The 21,457-nt window shown below is 36.5% G+C and overlaps 1 long non-coding RNA gene across 1 annotated transcript in view; it reads right to left on the bottom strand.

Moving 5' to 3' along the window:
- LOC138843784 (uncharacterized) overlaps positions 1-21,457 on the bottom strand; it is a 66,084-nt gene that overhangs the window by 7,477 nt on the left and 37,150 nt on the right. The gene's annotated exons all lie outside the window — the stretch shown is intronic.

Here is a 21,457-nt window from a genome sequence, read left to right as displayed (position 1 = left end):
AGGGGGGTGTGTCTGTGGTCATTTTGGGAGTGAACCTGTAGATGAAAGATCTTTCTGTCTTTGTCTCTCTGCCTCTATCTCTGTTTCACTCTCTCTCTCTGTAACTCTACCTTTCAGTATAAATCTTTAAAAAAACAGCCTTGCAAAGTGTTAGGAAAGTGTCCAAATAAAGAAAACTTTTGAGACCTACAGGTGGAAGATAAGAGCAAACAGGGAACATCAATAGTTAACTGTGTTCATCTTCAATAATTACCAACATTTCCAAATATTTTAAGTGTATGTACAAGTGTAAGTATATAAGTAACATGTAATAACTTTAAAATACTATTATGTACAATGTGAATTAATGCTATAACTAGTACTCAAACAGTATATTACACTTTGTGTTTCTGTGTGGGTGCAAACTGTTGAAAGCTTTACTTAATATATGCTAAATCGATCTTCTGTATATAAAGATAATTGAAAATGAATCTTGATGTGATTAGAAGGGGAGAGGGAACAGGAGATGGGAGGATTGCAGGTGGGAGGGAAGTTATGGGGGTGGAAAAAGCCATTGTAATCCATAAGCTGTACTTTGGAAATTTATATTCATTAAATAAAAGTTAAAAAAATACTATTATGTAATAAATAAATTCTTGCAAGCTATTTTTACAAATACAGTGATTCTTATACTGATATATAAGAGAATATTAAAATCTCATATAAACTGTAATCAAAATGTTTGTTGTGATTCAAAAATATTTTTAAATTTTTTCTATTTTTTATGACATGCATCTTTCATTAAGTTTTTAAAGACCCTTTGTGTAACTTTTGTGCAATTTTTGTGTCACTCAAGTGACAACCACACCTACTTGGAGAGTATCCTGTTTATTCAAGAAGCGTTTTTGAGAGTCTACTATCAGGTTCTGTGCTAGGCATTCTATAAAAAGAAATATTAACAAAAAAAGAAATATTAGTACCTATTTTTAAAGGATTCTTTCCCACATGCTATATTCTGAATATTAGTTTTCAAAAAGAAAACCTAAAATACATCATAATGATATACACCAGAAATATTTTCTCATACAGACCTGTAATTTTGTGAATTTATTGTTTGTGAATCAGAGGTCAAATACTCTAAACAATAGCCCAGTACCAAGAACCAGCTTAAGTTGATCAGGAAACTTGAGAGTCCAATCAGAAAAGTGATTTGTTCTCAGCACCACCATAAAGAAAAGAGTTACAGCAAACTGCATTTGCTAAACATGAATATGCCATCATGCTCCCTGATAGACTCATTGTAACTACAGTGTTTATGTTGTAATGTTTTAGGCTTTTACTTCCTTTATGTATGCTGCCAAAGTTCTATTAGAAAGTTGAGCCAAATACAAATTGATTCAGAATGGTTGTAACCATTGTGTGTGTTTCTTCAATAACCACTAATGACCCTTAAAAAAAAAAAAAACTCAATGAATATGGCTAACATTTGGAGATATCTGTCTCTTTTTAACCAAGGAAATTTGTAAAAACCCCTCTGTATAACACATTTGAACCATCTCTCCTAGTCATAGCTCCATGCTGTACTTCTTTATGAATGTTTCTCATTTGCAGGCCATAGTTATCTGGAAGGCAAGGACCTGTCTTGTGCAACTTGATGCCCGCCATGCACAGCACACAAAAAATGTGCTAAATAATAAATAAGAGTCCTGTATTTTAATGTGATTTTTAAATTATCACAAGCAGAAAAAGAAAAAAATCTGGAACATTACCAATACTTAGTTTTGGAAAAATCAAGGTTTGATTCTAAAATGTGACATTTTCCATTACCGTTGCTATGATTCTTTTGGTGAAACTGCAAAGCCTATACCTTTAAATTCTGCCTGTATAATTAGCTCTGAGCATGACACAGAACAACTCACTCAACCTCTCTACTCCTAGGTAGTAAAAATTATTCTAATTTACTTTGCAGGAAGGTTGGAAGAAACCAGCTATGAAGCAAATTATAATATAAAAGTGCTATATAAAGATTAATGGAGAGAACTATGACTTATAAAAAGTGATTATAATGAAATAAAATGACTACAGATTCAACAGCAACTTATAGCAGAAACAAAGCAGCCACAGAAACAACCTTGACATTATCTCAATTCCTATTTATGATAACAGCATTCTATCCAGATTGTAGTGGATATTTATTCTTCTAGATTCAAAAGTAAATTTCTGTAATTGCTTGTCCTATATGCATTATATCATAACAACTATTACATCACTAAAGTTATGAAGCTTATTATCCATTTTAGAATCTACCACTTTGAAACAAGATCAAGATTTTATAACCTGGGGCCAGCCTTGTGGCACAAAGTTAAGCTTCCACCCGTGGCACCAACATCCCATTTAAGCACCAGTTTGAGTCCCAGATGCTCTACTTCCAATCCAGATCCATGCTAATTTGCCTGAATATAACCCTGCCATACAACCCAGCCATCCCACTCCTTGTAATTTACCCAAAGGAAATTAAATTGGCAAATAAAAGAGCTGTCTGCAGCTCAATGTTTATTGCAGCTCAATTCACAATAGCTAATTCCTGGAATCAACCTAAATGCCCATCAATAGTAGACTGGATAAAGAATATGGGATATGTACTCTATAGAATATAGACAGCAGTAAAAAACAATGAAATCCGGTCATTTGCAGCAAAATGGAGGAATCTGGAACACATCATGCTGAGTGAAATAAGCCAGTCCCAGAGGGACAAATATCATATGTTCTCCCTAATCGGTGACAACTAACTGAGCACCAAAAAGGAAACTTGTTGAAGTGAAATGGACACTATGAGAAACAATGATTTGATCAGCCCCTATCCTGACTGTCAAGGAACAACTTAATACTTTATTCCTTTTAGTCTTTTTTTGTTCTACTTAATACTATTGGTTGAACTCTTTAATTAATACACAATCATTCTTAGGTGTTTAAATTTAACTGAAAAGTGATCCCTATTAAATAAAAGGGTGGGAATAAGAGAGGGAGGAGATGTACAGTTCGGCACATGCTCAATCGGACTTACAACTAACGGTAGAGTTAGAAACGTGCTAGGGGATTCCAATTCAATCCCATCAAGGTGGCATATACCAATGCCATCTCACTAGTCAAAGTAAACAGTTTCAGTTCACAATTGATCATAATGATAGGTCTAAGAGTCAAAGGGATCACATAAACAAGACTAGTGTCTACTAATACTAACTGATAGAATTAAAAAGGGAAAGAACAATCCAACATGGGAAGCAGGATACTCAGCAGACTCATAGAATGGCAGATGTCCTAAACAGCACTCTGGCCTCAGAATCAGCCCTTAAGGCACTTGGATCTGGCTGAAGAGCCCATGAGAGTATTTTAGGCATGGAAAGCCAAGATACTCTGGCAAAAACAAAAAACAAAAAACAAAACAAAACAACAAAAAAAAAACACCTAAATGAAAGATCTCTGCGAGTGAGATCCCAGCAGAAAGAACGGGCCATCAAAGAAGAAGGTACCTTTCTCTGAAGGGAGGAGAGAACTTCCACTTTGATATGACCTTGTCTAAATAAGATTGGAGTCAGTGAACTCAAAAGGCTTCCATAGTCCTGGCAACTTATGACAAGAGCCTCAGGTGATTACTGATGCCATAAAAAAGAATGTCAATTGTTAAATAAACAGCAGGAGTCACTGTGTACTTACTCCTCATGTAGGATCTCTGTCCTTTATATGTTGTACCATGTTAATTAACAGTTTAACTAGTACTCAAACAGTACTTTATACTTTGTGTTTCTGTGTGTTTGCAAACTGTTGAAATCTTACTTAATATATACTAAATTGATCTTCTATTTATAAAGATAATTGAAAATGAATCTTGATGTGAATGGGATGGGAGAGGGAGCGGGAGATGGGATAGGTGCGAGTGGGATGTGGTTATGTGGAGAAAAAGCTGCTATAATCCAAAAGTTTACTTTGGAAATTTATATTTTTTTTAAACTTTTATTTAATGAATATAAATTTCCAAAGTACGGCTTATGGATTACAATGGCTTCCCCCCCATAACATCCCTCCCACCCGCAACTCTCCCCTTTCCCATTCCCTCTCCCCTTCCATTCACATGAGGATTCATTTTCAATTCTCTTTATATACAGAAGATCAGTTTAGCATACATTAAGTAAAGATTTCAACAGTTTGCTCCCACACAGAAACATAAAGTGAAAAATAATAGATGATTTTTTAAATGATGATGAAATCAGATCAGACCTATTGTCATGTTTAATCCCAGTGAGAGTCAAGTTGGGAATTGCTAATTTCTTCTTTTTTTTTTAACAGAAGATCAGTTTAGTATACATTAAGTTAAGATTTCAACAGTTTTCACCCCCATAGAAACACAAAGTGAAATATACTGTTTGAGTACTCGTTATAGCATTAAGCCTCAATGTACAGCACATTAAGGACAGAGATCCTACATGAGGAGTAAGTGCACAGTGACTCCTGTTGTTGACTTTACCAATTGACACTCCTGTTTATGGCATCAGTAATCTCCCTATGCACCAGTCATGAGTTTCCAAGGCTATGGAAGCCCCTTGAGTTCTCGGACTCTTATCTTGTTTAGACAAGGTCATAGTCAAAGTGGAGGTTCTCTCCTCCCTTCAGAGAAAGGTACCTCCTTCTTTGAAGACCTGTTCTTTCCACTGGGATCTCACTCACAGAGATCTTTCATTTAGGAGGTTTGTTTTTGTTTTTTTTTTTTTTTTTTTTTTTTTTTTTTTTGCCAGAGTGTCTTGGCTTTCCATGCCTGAAATACTCTCATGGGCTTTTCAGCCAGATCCGAATCCCTTTAGGGCTGGTTCTGAGGCCAGAGTTCTGTTTAGGACATCCACCATTCTATGAGTCTGCTGAGTATCTCGCTTCCCATGTTGGATCACTCTCCCTTTATTTATTCTATCAGTTAGTATTAGCAGGTACTAGACTTGTTTATGTGCTCCCTTTGACTCTTAGTCCTTTCATTATGATCAATTGTGAACTGAAATTGATCACTTGGACTAGTGAGATGGCATTGGTACATGCCACCTTGATGGGATTAAATTGGAGTCCCCTGGTATGTTTCTAACACTACCATTTGGGGCAAGTCAGCTTGAGCATGTCCCAAATTGTACATCTCTTCCCTCTCTTATTCCCACTCTTATGTTTAACAGGGATCACATTTCAGTTAAATTTCAACACTTAAGAATAACTGTGTATTAATTACAGAATTAAACCAGTCATATTAAGTAGAACAGATAAAAAAAAAAAACTACTAAGAGGGATAATGTATTAAGTTGTTCATTAACAGTCAGGGCTATGTTGATCAAGTCACCGTTTCTCATAGTGTCTATATATTTATTAAATAAAAGTTAAAAAAGAAATATTTTTCCAAGTTGGTGGCTTGTTTTATCATTGTTTTAACAAAGTCTTGGGGCCGTTGCTGTGGCACAGTGGGTTAAAGCCATGGACTGCAGCGCCAGCATCCCTATGTGCACTGGTTCAAGAACCCACTGCTCCACTTCTGATCCAACTCTGCTCATGTGCCCCTGCACCCAAGTGGAATACTTAGAAAAAGCTCCTGGCTTGTGGTTTTGGATTGGCTCAGCTCTGGCAATTGTAGCCATTTGGGGAGTGAACCAGCAGATGGAGGATCTCTCTCTCTCTCTCTCTGTTTCTTCCTGTACCTCTGTCTTTCAAATAAATAAAATAAATCTTAAACAAAAAAACAAAGACTTTCATAAACCAAAGGTTTTTATGTAGTTGAAGTTCAATTTATGGATTTTGTTTATGTGTGTGGATTCTGTCTTTAGTGTAATGTCTAAGAACTTGTCACCTAATGCTAAGTTATGACAATTTTCTATTTTATTCTCTATAAAAAGTTTTGTAGTTTTATATTTTACATGTAAGTCATAAAAATCCATTTTAGATTTTGCATATGTGAGGTTTAAGTCAAAGTTCATTTTTTGGGTTATTGATGCCCAATTGTCCCAACATCGTTTGTTAAAAAGACTATACCCTTTCTCCAGTGAATTACTTTGCACATTTGTCAGAAACTTGTAACTTCAGTTTAACTGTGTGAACTTAATAAGTTCTCAATTTAAAAATCACAAGTCCAAAGCCATTATGTGGCATATTTGAATATTTAAGAGAACTTCAGTGTCACCTTATTTAAAAGTTTAATTTGTTAGATTTATAATTTTTAAGTACTCCAATGGTTTCGTTTGTTAGACAATTGAATTACTTTAAAAGGAAATCTATCATATCAAATGCATAAACACAGTTTAAAATGTTGAGAAAAGTTATTAACTAAATATGTAAATGAGAACAACGACTACTAAAAGGCCCCTTTAAAAAGACTGAAGAAATTTGCTAAACATATTAAAATTGTTGCATAAGCTACACTTTCATACTTAAAGTTGAAGTAGGCCTTTGATACATATTTGATAATTAAGCTCTTTTTAAAAAAGTAGTACTTCTTAGAGAAGCTAAAATTAAAAAAAAAAATAATGACAATACCAACTGCTGGCAAGGTTACAGCAAAACTAATACCTTCATACATTCTTTTAGGAATATGAAATGTCCTAACCATGCTACAGAACAGTTTGGCAGTTTCTTACAAAACTAAACATGACTTACCATATGGCACAAAAATTCTACTCTTCAGCATTTATCCAAGAGAAATTAAAACTTATGTTTACATAAAAACTTGTACACATACTTATAGCACCTTGAGTTGTAATAGCCAAAAACTTGAAACTGCACAAATGCAGTCAGCTGGTGAGTGTAACCAAATGTGTTACAGCCATACTGTGGAACAGTACTCAGCAGAGAAAAGGAATAAACTAGATAAAATTTGGACAAATGATATTATGTGCAATGAAGGAGAGAAAGTCAGTCTTAAAAGATAGCATCCGGTAAAGTTTCATTCACATAACATTACTGGAATGACAAAATTACAGAGACGTAATACAGAGTAGTGTTTGTCAGGAGTTAGGGGCTGGCAGCAATAGTAGATAGGGAAATGGTGAGACTGTGTAAGGTAACTTGATAAATCCTTGTCGTTACCAAATTGTCCGTATCTCTACCACGGTGATCCTCACACTAACACAGACGTGCGATAAAAGGAAACACATATATGAGTGCATGTAAAACTGGTAAAATTTGAAGATTAGTGAATTGGGTTAATGACAATATTCTGCTCATCCTACTATACTCTAGATTATCAATTTGTAATCATTGGAAGGAACCAGGTGATGTCTACACAAGATCTATTTTTCCTTTAGATTACACATGAGTGTAAAATTAATTTTTTTTAACTTTTATTTAATGAATATAAATTTGCAAAGTACGATTTATGGATTACAATGGCTTCCCCCACATACCGTCCCTCCCACTCACTACCCTCCCCTTTCCCACTCCCTCTCCCCTTCCATTCACATCAAGATTCATTTTCGATTATCTTAATATACAGAAGTTCAGCTTAGTATACATTAAGTAAGGATTTCAACAGTTTGCTCCCACACAGAAACATAAAGTGAAAAATAATAGATGATTTTTTTTAAATGATGATGAAATCAGATCAGACCTATTGTCATGTTTAATCCCAGTGAGAGTCAAGTTGGGAGTTGAGAATTTCTTTCTTTCTTTTCTTTTTTTTTTTTTTTACAGAGGATCAGTTTAGTATACATTAAGTAAAGATTTCAACAGTTTGCACCCCCATAGAAACACAAAGTGAAATATATTGTTTGAGGAATAAGTGCACAGTGACTCCTGTTGTTGACTTTACCAATTGACGCTCCTGTCTATGGCATCAGTAATCTCCCTATGCTCCAGTCATGAGTTTCCAAGGCTATGGAAGCCCTCTGAGTTCTCCGATTCTTATCTTGTTTAGACAAGGTCATGGTCAAAGTGGAGGTTCTCTCCTCCCTTCAGAGAAAGGTACCTCCTTCTTTGAAGACCTGTTCTTTCCACTGGGATATCACTCGCAGAGATCTTTTGCCAGAGTGTCTTGGCTTTCCATGCCTGAAATACTCTCTTAAAATAATTTAAAATAAATACATTAATATTCTCTTCCATGCACAAAAAAAAAAAAAAAAAAAAAAAAAAAAAAAAAACAACAAAGTAAGACCCTTACGAACATCAAAACAGCTAGTATAATATACAGTGGAGGGCATTTGGCTTAAGAGGTTAAGACACCCATGTGCCACATCAAGGTGCTTAGATTCAATACCTGACTATGCTCCTAACTCCAACTTCATGCTAGTACAAACATTGGGAGGTAGCAGTAAGGGCTCAAGTGATTGGGTTCTTGCCAACTACAAGAGACCTGTACTGAATTCCCAGCTCCCAGCCCAGTCCAGTCCTGGATATTGTGGGTGTTTGAGGAGTGAACCAGCAGATGGAAGAACAAACTCTCTCTTGCTTTCTGTTTCCCTCTTTATCTCTCTGTTTCTGTCTCTCACTTGCTCTTTGCCTCTAAAATAAATAAATAAATAAATTTCTTTACACACAATACTACAGTAATCAGAACAACTGATTAATATATGGCATATATTTAACAAATTGTACCTGTTGCCACAGTTGTTAATTTTATTACTACTTCTATGATTTTTATCATTAATATTTGACCTTGTATTTGCTCTTAGGACTGATGCTCTACCTTTAATTATTCTCATTATTGACTTTTCATTTGATTAAGTATTTGAGAAGTTTACTAGAGCAAATAATACTCCCTTGCCCAACTTATCTCAGCCCTATCCTGAATGTCTACTCTTCATTTCTCCCTACTCCACTGCTTTACCACAATTTATTTTCCTCCTTAGCATGTATGATCAAATGATATATTATAAATTTATGCTGTTACTTCTTTGTCCTTTTCTTAAAGGTGCATTCTTTATTTGAAAGGGAGAATTACGCAGAGAGGGAGAGAGAGAAGTCTTACATGCACTGGTTCAATCCCCAAATGGCCACATGGCCAGTGCTGGGCCAGGCCAAAGCTTCCAAAGCTGCATCTTGGTCACCCATGTGGTTGCAGGGGTCCAAGGACTTGGACCATATTCCATTGCTTTCTCAGGAACATTAGCAGCGAATTGGATCAGAAGTGGAGCAACTGGGGCTCTAACAGACACTCAAATGGGCTGTCTGTATTGCTAACAGCAGCTTAACCTGCCACAATAACGGCCCCACATGTTTATTCTTGAGTCTCCTTTAGAAGTCAAACTCTTGGACAACAGGGTTTTATTTACTTTTGTTCACTGTTGCATCTCTAGTTCTTACCCAATACCTGACATGATAGAGATTCAGCGATGATTTTTAAGAAAGTCAACATTGGTTTCAACTAATTAGTGAATGTTAATATTAAAAATAAGAAGGCAAAAATAATTTTGCTCCATGTTTTAAGTAACAACTCCTGATGTGTGAGAATGTGCCTTAGAAAAATACTTTTCTAAAGATATAAAACTATTTTGAAAAGAATCTTCCAAGCACTTCAAGGACAAAAAAGATCAAGGAAATACTATGTTTCTTGAGGGTTTGATACATTTCTCTGCATGCCTTATTCATGAGTGAAAATGAAGAGTCTGCTCCCTTTCGGAGCCCATTCACTTTTACTTCTGTGCTTCCATTGGCTATTCACGTTAACCAGTTCTTAGGATAGTAGTTCAGTTGCCTCAGACCAAATTTGCATTTTGCTTTCAGGATGCATGCTAATTCTCTTACTTCAAGTTTATTTTCATCTATTTATGCAAGAATAATTTGGAATCCATCAAGATGCATAAGTACTTCAGTAACCTCCCCTACCTCTTGCTCCAGATTATATATGAGTCTGTTTAATTTCTCTGGAAATGAAGCAAAGACATTTAAAAATATTTGTTATGAACCACAAAATTGTTTTAGGGGTGATACATACTCTTATTAACTTTCCTTCTGTTTCAGGTCTTAAAAGAACACCTTCTCCAGTCAGGTCCATGGATTCACTGGGTGATTCACACCCATGCAGTTTGTTCTTCATTCAAATGAGTAAATAGGAAAAAACAAAATCTTAAGGGACCTGGGAAGGAAGACAAATATGTGCCACTTACTGAGCATTCTGAAAATTATAGACATGCTTCAGGAAATAAGTGTGGGGAGCAACCCGGACTGGACTAAGTTACTGGAATTAAGACTTATTCTATGCATCTGCTCTCCCACAATATGGCGCTGGGAGAGGAGGAAACAGCTTCTACGCAGCTGCCTCTTGCCAACCTGAGTGATGACCTCCAAAAGCTGATCCTGCTCCTGATTGGAGTACTCGGCGTGTGGGCAGCCGAGTTGGGATTGGTGGAAGAGGACTATAAAGGAGGAGAGAGACAACATGCACCAGGAACATCTATCTGAAGGAACACCTGTGCAGCCCCCGAGAGAGCCGGCCGGCGGTGTGCTGCTCCCCTGCGGAAGTGGGGAAAGTGGCCAGGGGGAACCGCCCTTCCACGGAGGTGGAAGGGACGGTAGCCAACCCGGGAAGAACCAGCAGCAAACCCGGGGAGGGCCGAGCAGACGAAAGAACAGTGCAGGGTCCTGTGTCGTTCCTCCACGAAGAGGGGGAGCGACATAATGGTGCCGTGACTCGGATATGAAGCCTAGGCAGGGCCTAGTGTCGTTCCTCCATGAAGAGGGGGAGCGACAAATAAGAAGGGTTCCGTTTCCAATAGATAGCAGCCAAATGCAAAATAAAAATAAAACAGTTCCCACCCAGCCACCTTGTGATTCCAGCCTCCCATTTCAGTGTACTAGTTCCAATTGCAGTTGCTCCATTTTGAATCCAGCTCCATGTTAACATACTAGGGAAAGCAGTGGAAGATAGCCCATGTACCTGGGCCCCTGCACTCATATGGGAGATCCAGACAGAGTTCCAGGCTTCTGGCTTTGGACTGGACAAAATCTGGCCATTGTGGCCATTTGAGTAGTGAACCAGCAGATGGAAATCTCTCTCTCTCTCTCTCCTCTCTCCTCTCTCTTCTCTCTCTCCTTTCTCTCCTCTTTCTCCTTTCTCTCTTTCATTCTGCCTGTCAAATAAATAAATAAATAAAATATCCTTAAAATAAAAAAAAATTACAACTCCCATCCTGAAGTAGGCAGGATTCACCAGGGATCCAGAACTTTTTCATGACTCGTGGAGAATGTGAGCTCATAAAAAGCAGTAGTAAAGGGACTCAAGGAGTCTGGTGAGAAATACCATAGATTGTAAGTGCCCCAAGATAACATAAATTGCTTCTGGTTTCCATCTTCTACTTAACTCTCTGTTATCAAAATTCTCAGGAAGTAACTTGAGACTGGGTAGTAAATGAATGACTCTTGATCATTTGAAACAATGTAGGCTAAGCTTTACATGGTGTAAGTTTCACTGTCTTTGTTACCTGACCAAAAAGCATTGTTTTTCATTACATTTATAACAATATCATTATTCATTACACATTTGAACTTTGGAACCAAACTCATGCCATTGTGTCCAATCTAATAGCAGTATATGAAGGTCTAAGGATGTCACAGAAGAAAGATGCATCGATAGGTATTACTCATTAAATACCTCACAAAGTAAGGCAATTTGGAATATTTGCCAAGGCCATGATCTAAGTTACAGTAATATTTTTTATCTCTTTCTCACTTAAATCCAGGCAGAGTCAAAGAACCTCAAGTTAGTATGGGAAGGGGAGTCTACTTTTCTCATTATAATTCTCCGACCTAAAGCAGTTCCAAGTTAAAGGAGGAAATATTAAGCTCCAAAAGTTGGGAGTTCCAAATAATACCTAATACTGATCATTCCAGTTATTTAATTGAAATGATGTTTATGAGAAGTTTTTGCAAGACTCTGTCTTATCTAAGGATCTGCATAATAATCTTGGGCTTGCTGGAGTTTCTTCCAGGAGTAGAAGATTATACTGACTATAACAGATGAGATAAGAAACTGCATTTTGCTAAAAATCCATGCATGTCAATTCAACATACTGGTTACACATACAATATCTCATTTATTCCTCATAGCACCTTGAAATTCATGCATGCAACTTGTGCAGTTGTGCAGGTATACATGCTGAGAAGTTTGCCATGCATGTGTTAAGACTCTCCTCTCACTGTCTTAAAGTTCTTAATAATTTTAAAAGGGTTCCCAAATTCAAATTTGCACTGAGTTTTCATGTTATGTAGCTGGTCCTACAAAATGTTTCTGGGAGTCTGGTCATACTCAGTTTCTTGACTCAGATTTGTAATTATATGGGTGGCAACTTTTAATAATTTGTTATACCGTACACATTTTTCGAAAATGTTTCATGTATTTTATGTTACATGATTTTAAAATGTTAAAAACAAATCCTTTCCAAGAAACAGATTTATTTCAGGAAATGAGGAAAATTAATATCCGACTCACAGTCTCAATAAATATGAAGGCTTACTTCTAGTAAATAGAAGTAAGTAGAAATAAAACCTAATTATTTTTAATTTAGAAATTGAAATAAAATCTGTATTGGAAGCACTACATGGCAGACTTGTCACAGCAGAAGAATACATCTTTTTTTTTTTTTTTTTTTTTTTGACAATCAGAGTGGACAGTGAGAGAGAGAGACAGAGAGAAAGGTCTTCCTTTGCCATTGGTTCACCCTCCAATGGCCGCCGCGGCCAGCGTGCTGCTGTGGGCCCACCATGCTGATTCAATGGCAGGAGCCAGGTACTTATTTTGGTCTCCCACGGGGTGCAGGGCCCAAGCACTTGGGCCATCCTCCACTGCACTTCCCTGGCCACAGCAGAGAGCTGGCCTGGAAGAGGTGCAACCGGGACAGAATACAGTGCCCTGACCGGGACTAGAACCTGGTGTGCTGGTGCCGCAAGGCGGAGGATTAGCCTAGTGAACCGTGGCGCCGGCCCAAGAATACATCTTGTAAGAGTAAAAGGATAAGCCTGAGATATAATCCTACAATTCAAAATGAACACATATAGGTATGGGAAGACAAGAGATGTGGAGGGTAATTGACAGAGATCCAACTTATAAATAATGGTCATCTCTAAAGAAGGAAAAAATGCATCAAAATCCACTTGTAGGAAGAGATCATTCCAGAGTAGAGAATACCAAAGGAAACGAAGAAGCTTCACCAAATTCACAGCAAATTTAATAAGAGTCATGTTTCTTGTTAACTTTATTATTTGATTTACAATGAAACAAATAAGACTGTGAAACCTTATTAACTGAAAAATAGGTAGTCCTCTAAGAATTATCTAGAAGTGGGAAGAGTTCAAAATTTTTTGTTATTTTTTCTTCAGATAACAATATAAAAATGTTTTGCAGTTTAGGCTGTAGAAATTAGGGAACATAATGATCCAATGATCCAAAACTATTGCCACCAGTCAAGTTATTATGCATTTTTGAAAGCAGAATAGTCAATTCAGAGCTTCAAAGTTTCAGGAAAATATATATTCAGGTACTTCTGGGATTAAAAAAAGATTAAATACATTAAGTCCACTGGAAAATGAAAATGAATCAAATTTAAATGAATCAAATTTAAAACTATTATTGCAAAGTCATGATAGCAAAAGACCAGCAGTAAAAATAAAACCAGCCAGAACAAACTTCAGACATCTCTAAACATCATTGAAAGATTGATGCCGTTAAGTCTAAACAATTTGTGTAACTATGGTAACTAGCAAAGGATGCAAATGACAAAACATGCCTTGAAAAAAAGAACGCTTTTAAAATAACAAGGTTTTCAATGGAAGATTAAATTAACAAAAAGTACCTTAGGTAGAGAGAAAAACCCAAAAATACTATGTTTATTTTTCCATGAAATGGAACTCAAAGTTGTCATTTTTTATAAAAGCATAACATATACCAATCTAAAAAAATCCATGAATATTACTAAATTGCCATTAACAAAATTTAATTCTCCATTTTCCAAATTATTGCAAAAATATGAACATACAAAACAATTTCTATGCAAAACACACACACACACAAATAGGAAAACAGTTCCACTGTAAGAATTAGACTTAGAAAACAACTAGAATCACTTATAGGTTCAATTCAGAATTAATCACATGATTTTTGTGGTCAGTCTTGTGGCACAGCAGGTAAAGCCCCCGCTTGTGACACCTGTATCCCTTTCAGAGAGCCAGTTCGATTCCCAGCTGCTCTGCTTCCTGCTAATATACCTGGGAAGGTGGTTCAAAATGGCCAAAGTATTTATGAACTTGCCACCCACATGGGGGAACACATGGTACTTGGCTTAGGCTTGGCCAGCCCTAGCTGTTGGAGCCATTTGGGGTATGAGCCAACAGATGGAAAAGCACCTCTCTCTCCCTCCCCCTCCCTCCTCCCTCCCAATGAATAAAATAAATCTAAAAAAGATTAATCATATGATTTAAATGAAAATACCCCCAAGCTTTGGAAATCTCCTAAATGACTATTGTTTCTGAAAACAATACAGTATAAAATGCAGGACTACACAGAAAAATATTTTTTAAACCTAATCGTACAGCTTAATGTCACAGATTAAAATGGACACTATAACTGTAAATGAAGCAACTGGAACAGAGAAGATACAAATTTTTGTGGCCCTAGCAGCACATTTTCTCTCCTTTTGATAATTTGGCAGAGAGTTGGCTCAGGAGCCCTGAGCTGCCTCAAGGGAAGAACAGACTGACAGCTGTCATCTTTTCCCAGAGTCTCCCTTTCAAAAAGATCTCCTGTAGACTCAGGAGCTTCTGTTCTTTTATCCCCACAGAGATGCTCCCTGGTCTTCCACGTAAATATGCACGGCAAGACTTCCCTCATAGAGGCACCAGCGAATACCATGGACGATCCCTGCTCCCTAGATTTGAGACAATCTGCTCAAATTCTAACTTTTTTTTTCCCCTCCACTAGTAAATTCCCTCTTATAAATGTGTGTTAAACCTACTCTGGTTTGCTACTCATGTTGCCCGTGATTGCTTTGTACAACATAAATCAAGTCAACAATTTATTTTGCCTAAAGATATTAATTTGAGAAATGAAAATCAGATTACATATATAAAATTGATTAACATCATATGTCATAGAAAAAGGATAAATAAGAAAAATAATATTTCCTTTTAATGGGATGGCAAAAGGAACATGATAAAATATTGTGCCCATTTATTTGTGTAAAACTCTCAGAAAGGACAAGAAAAATGGGTTTGGAGTGTTTATTGTGTTTATTTCAAGCCAGTATCCAGCATTACATTCTTTATGAAAAAGCATTAAGTCTTTCCATTCAAATCAGCACTAGAGTCAATAAGATTTCTATTTTAAAGCTAGGAATATTTAAAACTTATGATCAATTTCATAATTATGAACCAAAATATAATTGAAACCATAATGGAAAGAAACAGGAAATGTTCTTTTAGTTACTGATCACGGAAAGCTCTAGAAAAGTAATCTATTGAAAAAAAGAATTCATAGTGGAGTTCAGCCAAGGAGAAGATCAAAAGACACTTAGAGAAACATCAATTCCAATTCCATGTACCAAATTCACGAATTCTCATTTGAAACAGCAACAAAAATTAAGAATTGCTCCTGTGAGAAAAGCAAGTGATCTATAGTGATAAAATTTATTTTACATCTGTAGCAAAGAAAAAATGTATCTCTATTTTATTTCTCACTAATTTCAAGATGAGATGATAAATCTTTCCAAATTAATATATTAAACTTGATTAGAATAAAAATTCTAATGGGATTCATGTGGAATGTTGAGGACATTAAATTCCATCTGTAAGGATAACCAGGATGAGAATACCTTTGTAAATTTTTAAAAGAAAGTAACTTGCCAAGCCATATGCTTGAAATGAATCATATGATTGTAATAATTAAGATCAATACAGATAAACATACAGGTGGCTGAAAAGAAATTACATTGCACATGTGATGAGTCATCTCAAATGAATGACTAATGAAAGGAACATCCTGTATTTATTGTCTTAGTACTATTCAGTGGGCAGAATATGGGAATTTCAAATCCATATACAGTATCAGTACATATCATGCAACATAACTAACTCCTGAGGAATTAAAAATTGAATGTTAGTAAAGAAAATCAGACAAAATTGATCTACATATCAATATTTAAGAGGCTTATTTTCTAAGTAAAGTAAACATAAAAAAGAGGAAATTACCCAATATTTAACTCATCAAAATAAAAACTTGAATATAAAAAGCCAATAGCAATTGAAAAGTACATAAAATATTAAGTTGAAATTTCTAGCAAATAAATAAAGGAGTAATATCATTATAAACTTCGCTCCGCTCTAATTTGCATTTGTTTGATATAGTGAGATTTAGCATTATCTCACATTTTTACTTAAAGGTTGTGATTCTACACTGGTGCAGTACCTATTTATGTTTCTTTACCATGTGTCAGTCTCAAAATTTCCCTAATCATACCACATTTGGGAAAATACTTTTAATAAAAAAAGAGAGCAGAGCATATTTCTAGTTTACAAAATTAAAAAAAATAAAATCATTAAGCATCTCTAGTCATCAAAAAATTGTCAATCAAAGCCACAGTGACAAATTTTAACTTTTAAATTAGCAAATAGGTTTTTTTAAAGATAATTTCCCAAACTGGTTTGAGTAAAAATATAGTTTTCTCTCTCACACATAAATGGTAATAATAGAAGTTGAAATTATAGTTAGAAGAGCAATTTATACTTATAAGCAATATTTATAAAATTATCATAAAAAGCTTTTTCAAAATATACATTTATGTATTTAAAAGGCAGAGTAGGAGAGAAGGCGCGAGAGATCCATTTCATCAATTGGTTTATAGCCCAAAATAGCCACAACTGCCAGGGTTGAATCAAGTCAAATTCAGGAACCCAGAACTCCATCTGTCTCTCATGTGGGTTGCAGGGGACATAGTACATGGGCCGCTTTTTACTGCTTTCCCAGGCACATTAGCAGGGAGCTAGTTTGGAAGTAGGGCAATTTAAAACCTGAACCAGAGCTCCCATATGGGATGCCAGCATCGAAGGCCGCAGCTTTACCCACACCACAAAAATTCTGTCCCCTGTCATAAAACTCTTAATGGTAGTAAATGCATATCCTACAAATGAACAACTCTAAAATATGTAAAAGACTATTTTTAAGAATTTCCAGTCAGTATATCAAACAACACAGAAACAGGAAAGCAAATTATGGCTCACATACAGAGAACTCAGTGCTACCATTAAAATGATGATTATGAAGATTACATAACAGCATGGAAATACTTATGAAAATTCTACCACAGGAAAACACAGAAGCAAAATATAAAATTATGTGCATGATAGCAAAAGAAAAAAATGGAAAGTACATAAAAATCAATATCCTTTAAGAACAACAAAAGGCCAGTGCCACGGCTCAATAGGCTAATCCTCCACCTAGCGGCACCGGCACACCGGGTTCTAGTCCCGGTCAGGGGCGCTGGATTCTGTCCCAGTGGCCCCTCTTCCAGGCCAGTTCTCTGCTGTGGCCCGGGAAGGCAGTGGAGGATGGCCCAAGTGCTTGGGCCCTGCACCCCATGGGAGACCAGGAGAAGCACCTGGCTCCTGCCTTCGGATCAGCCCGGTGCACCGGCCACAGCACACCAGCCGTGGCGGCCATTGGAGGGTGAACCAACGGCAAAGGAAGACCTTTCTCTCTGTCTCTCTCTCTCTCACTATCCACTCTGCCTGTCAAAAAAAAAAAAAAAAAAAAAAAAAAAAAAAAAAAAAAAGAAGTCTGATTCCTTTAATTTATAAACATGTGGTCTCTATTTATTAATTAAAAGCTTTCATATCAACATAATCCAATTCTCATTCCAATGATGATTCAAACATTATAACCCAACTTACCAGCTCTCATTCAAATATAAGACAATCCGAGCTCCCTTGATCACACTGCAGCTGAGGCTGGAACTTGGGGACTAGGAATAAAGAAGGAATTTTGATCTCTTTTTTTCTGCTTCTCCTCCATAGATGGCTGCTATGGTTTGGATAGAATTTAGCTTCCCAATCAATGCAAACATTTAAACTTAAAGTCAAAGGTTAACGGAACTAAGAAGATGTACACTTAATCCAATTATGGTGTTTGGGAGGTAGTTTGGTGAGAGGTCCTTAGGTCATTGGAGGTGTGCCCTCAGGAGGGAGTTCTCAGTACAGGGTTGGTTATACAAGCCAGCTGGATCCAGCCTCTCTGCTTCCTGGATCACCATGTGATCCTTCCTCACCTGCACTCCTGACTCCACCATTGTCAGCCTCATCAGAGCTCAAACCATTAGGTCCATCTAATCTTGAACTTGAACTTCCCAAACTGAGAGCTAACTAAACCTTTTCTCTTCATAATGTTAGGTTTCTCATGTGTCTCATTGCGGTAGCATAAAGCTCACTGAACAATTACTAGCTTGGAGTTTAGAATCTTCTCTCCCTTGGTGTCCCCTCACCCTCTTGAGCGTACCTTTTAGTCAAGATTTCAATCAGTTATTTCTCTCCTGTGGCATCCCCATGTGGTTCATGAAAATGCATATCCATTCTTTGACTTATCAGGATTGCAATAACCAAAAGTGAGGCCCGAGTCATGCCTTTATTTGGGGCTTGAGTAGTGAACAGAGGAAAGTCACCTGGGGTATTGACTGAGGAACTGAAGCCCACTCTTCCAGGCTTAACAGAAGGATGCAGTAGCACCCCCTCCTCAACCCTAGGAACTATACAATTTCTTCTTCCCTTTTCAGTCAGCCTTTGTAAGTCACTTTCTCTGTTTTATTCTGTTCCCCTTAGATGTTTTGTTATGGGCTGATTGTGTTTCCCAATAATTCCTATGTTGAAATTTAATCCCCATGGTGTGGTATTCAGAGAGTAGAAACGTAATCTGACTATAGTGTTCAGTTTTGAGGACTTTGAGAGATTATTGGTATTCAACAGGGTCATCAGGATGGCTTTCTAAAAGAAAGGGAGAGACCAGAAGACACACATGCACCTGCTCATGTCTCTCTTTGTGAAGCCCTGTACCACAAAGGATTCTGCTAGTGTGAAGGCCGTCACTAGAGGCAAGACTTGAAACCTCAGAACCATGAGCTAAATAAACCCTTTTTCTCTATAAAGTTACCCAACTTCAGGTCTTTCATCACAGTAATGCTAAGCTGGCTACTACCTAATCTTTTTACATTCTTGAAATTATCAAGTAATTTAAGAGTTATGGATGGGATTCTTGTCTACCATTTTGAAATTTTCTCTTAGGGCTCATCAGTTGCTTACATTTGAACAGCTGTTCAAGAGCAATAAACACCACAGAAAATTACAAATGGTCACTGTACTTTCAATTTGTTCTGATGATTAAAATAAATGTGTAAATAATGGAAAAATGAAGATAAATCAGTCAGAAGTAAAAAATTCTAGTTTCTTTGTGATCACTTAGTAAGTACATGCCTTACTCAGTGTCCTCAAGCTCTCCAGATTTGTTTCATTCCCTATAGTAGAGATAGTAAATAATAGCTCTTGTAATTCTTTCATAATAAGTTATGATATACTATTTATTTACCATAAATATCAATATATGTTAGCCTTATTAAAGTAATTAAGTCCTTTTTTATTACAGGATTTTCCCCCACAATCCCTTTTTGCATTTTTTTAAATATTTATTTGAGTGGCACAGAGACAGAGAACTCCCATCTTCTGGTTTGTACCCCAAATGCCAACAATGGTCAGGACTTAGCCAGAGCCGAAGACAGAAAAAAGAACTCAATCCAAGTCACTCACATTGGTATCTGGGAACAATTACATAAGCCATTATCTGCTGCTTCCCAGGCTCTATATTTACAGAAAGCTTGAGTCAGGCACCAGATCTGAGAATCAAACTGTGATGTGAGATACAGGAGCCCTAACCAGCATCTTCTAAGCCTTCCCCAACTATTTCATAAATAGAAATATTACTATGTATTCTGCTTTTTTCTTAAGTGTATAGATTGCTTTAGTCTTCTAAGTAGTGAAATAATCAGCAGTGAAATAATCAGAAGTGAAAACCAAAGTCAAAATTTACTGTAACAGCTTGTTCATTGAGGCTTATGAGAATAACCACCAAGCATGTAAAAAAAAACAGCAAAATGACACCTTGTGTGAGATTCTTTTTTTGACTGAAATTAATAAAGAGATGTAAAGCATCTGGAAACAAAAGCATGTCAAAGCTTTTCTTTCAGTGAGCACAAAAGACATACTGATAGGGTTAGATGCTTTAAAAAAAACTAGTGAAATGAGTTGAGTATTAAAAGAACCCTTTTGTTGAAGATTATTGCTTTTATTCAGGTTCAGATGAAATTGTTTGCTTTAGTTAGACAATAAATTTCCTTCTCAGGAGTAATTTCCCTGTAATGTTATTTTTATCCAAGGCAATTTATGTCTAATGTTAGATCAGAAGGATAACAGAGGCACTTTGTTCTAGGTTTTTCCTGGGGTGGTTCCCTTGAGTGTGGAATCCTGAACGCCCAAAAAGGGCTCAGAAATCTGCTGACTGCATTTCCATTTTTTTTCTCCCTTGTTTCTTCCTTCATCTCCCTAGCAACCCAACCAGCCCCCAAACAGTTCACCTCTAGGAATAGGTGTGAGTAACATGAGCAACACAATAAACTGTAAGGTGTTTAATTCTTTCCTAAGGCTGAGCCACCCCTACAAAGGAATCCTGTATTCATTGAGGAGGGAACATTTTGAGCAGAGAGACCTCTGGAGCTCCGTGACTATTCAAATCTCGCTCATTTGCCCTTAGACTCTTCCCTGCCCTGTTGAGCAACTGGATGCCACCTTATTTAGCAATGTCCAGTCACACAGCAGCACCTTTCCTGTCTGCACTCTCACAGTCGAAATCTGAATAAAAGCATCCCAAACTAACAGCATATTTATCTGTGTAGTCTTAAGGGAAGCAAAAATTTAAAGCTGCTGAAGGTATACCTATAAAAATGAACTTCTATACATTATTTCCTAAATGATAAATATGAAGAAAATAATTTTGCAATGCAATCTGTTTGACTTAAATCATAGTAGTATTAGTAATGATTTGGTATAATTCAAAAGAAAATGAAAATATTTACAGTGTGTTTAACAGAATTATATTATCTTAATGTTGAAAGAAAACATTCAAAATTTCCCTCACATCTTGTATTTGAGGATCGTGGATGATGAAATGAGTTGCCCAAAGGACTTTGCAAACTCACAACAAGAGCAGAGGCTCTTTCATTCCTGTTCTGTTCTGTGTATATGTACAATGTCACACACCTCTTTGGTTTCTTACTGGAAATTGCTGTTGAAACTATCAACCCAAAACTTAAGTCAGGCCATTATAACTTCCTTAAGTATCAAAAGAGGTAAACAAGAGAATGAGATAAACTAATAGGATTCCTGTCTTCCTCCTGACCTTATATTCCTCATATCATAACTGGTGACATCAATCACTACCCTTTCA

The sequence above is a fragment of the Oryctolagus cuniculus genome, chromosome 9, assembly GCF_964237555.1.
Source record: "Oryctolagus cuniculus chromosome 9, mOryCun1.1, whole genome shotgun sequence".
NCBI lineage: Eukaryota > Metazoa > Chordata > Mammalia > Lagomorpha > Leporidae > Oryctolagus > Oryctolagus cuniculus.
Note: the sequence above shows the minus strand (reverse complement) of the source record. Positions and strands in the feature narration are given on the sequence as shown.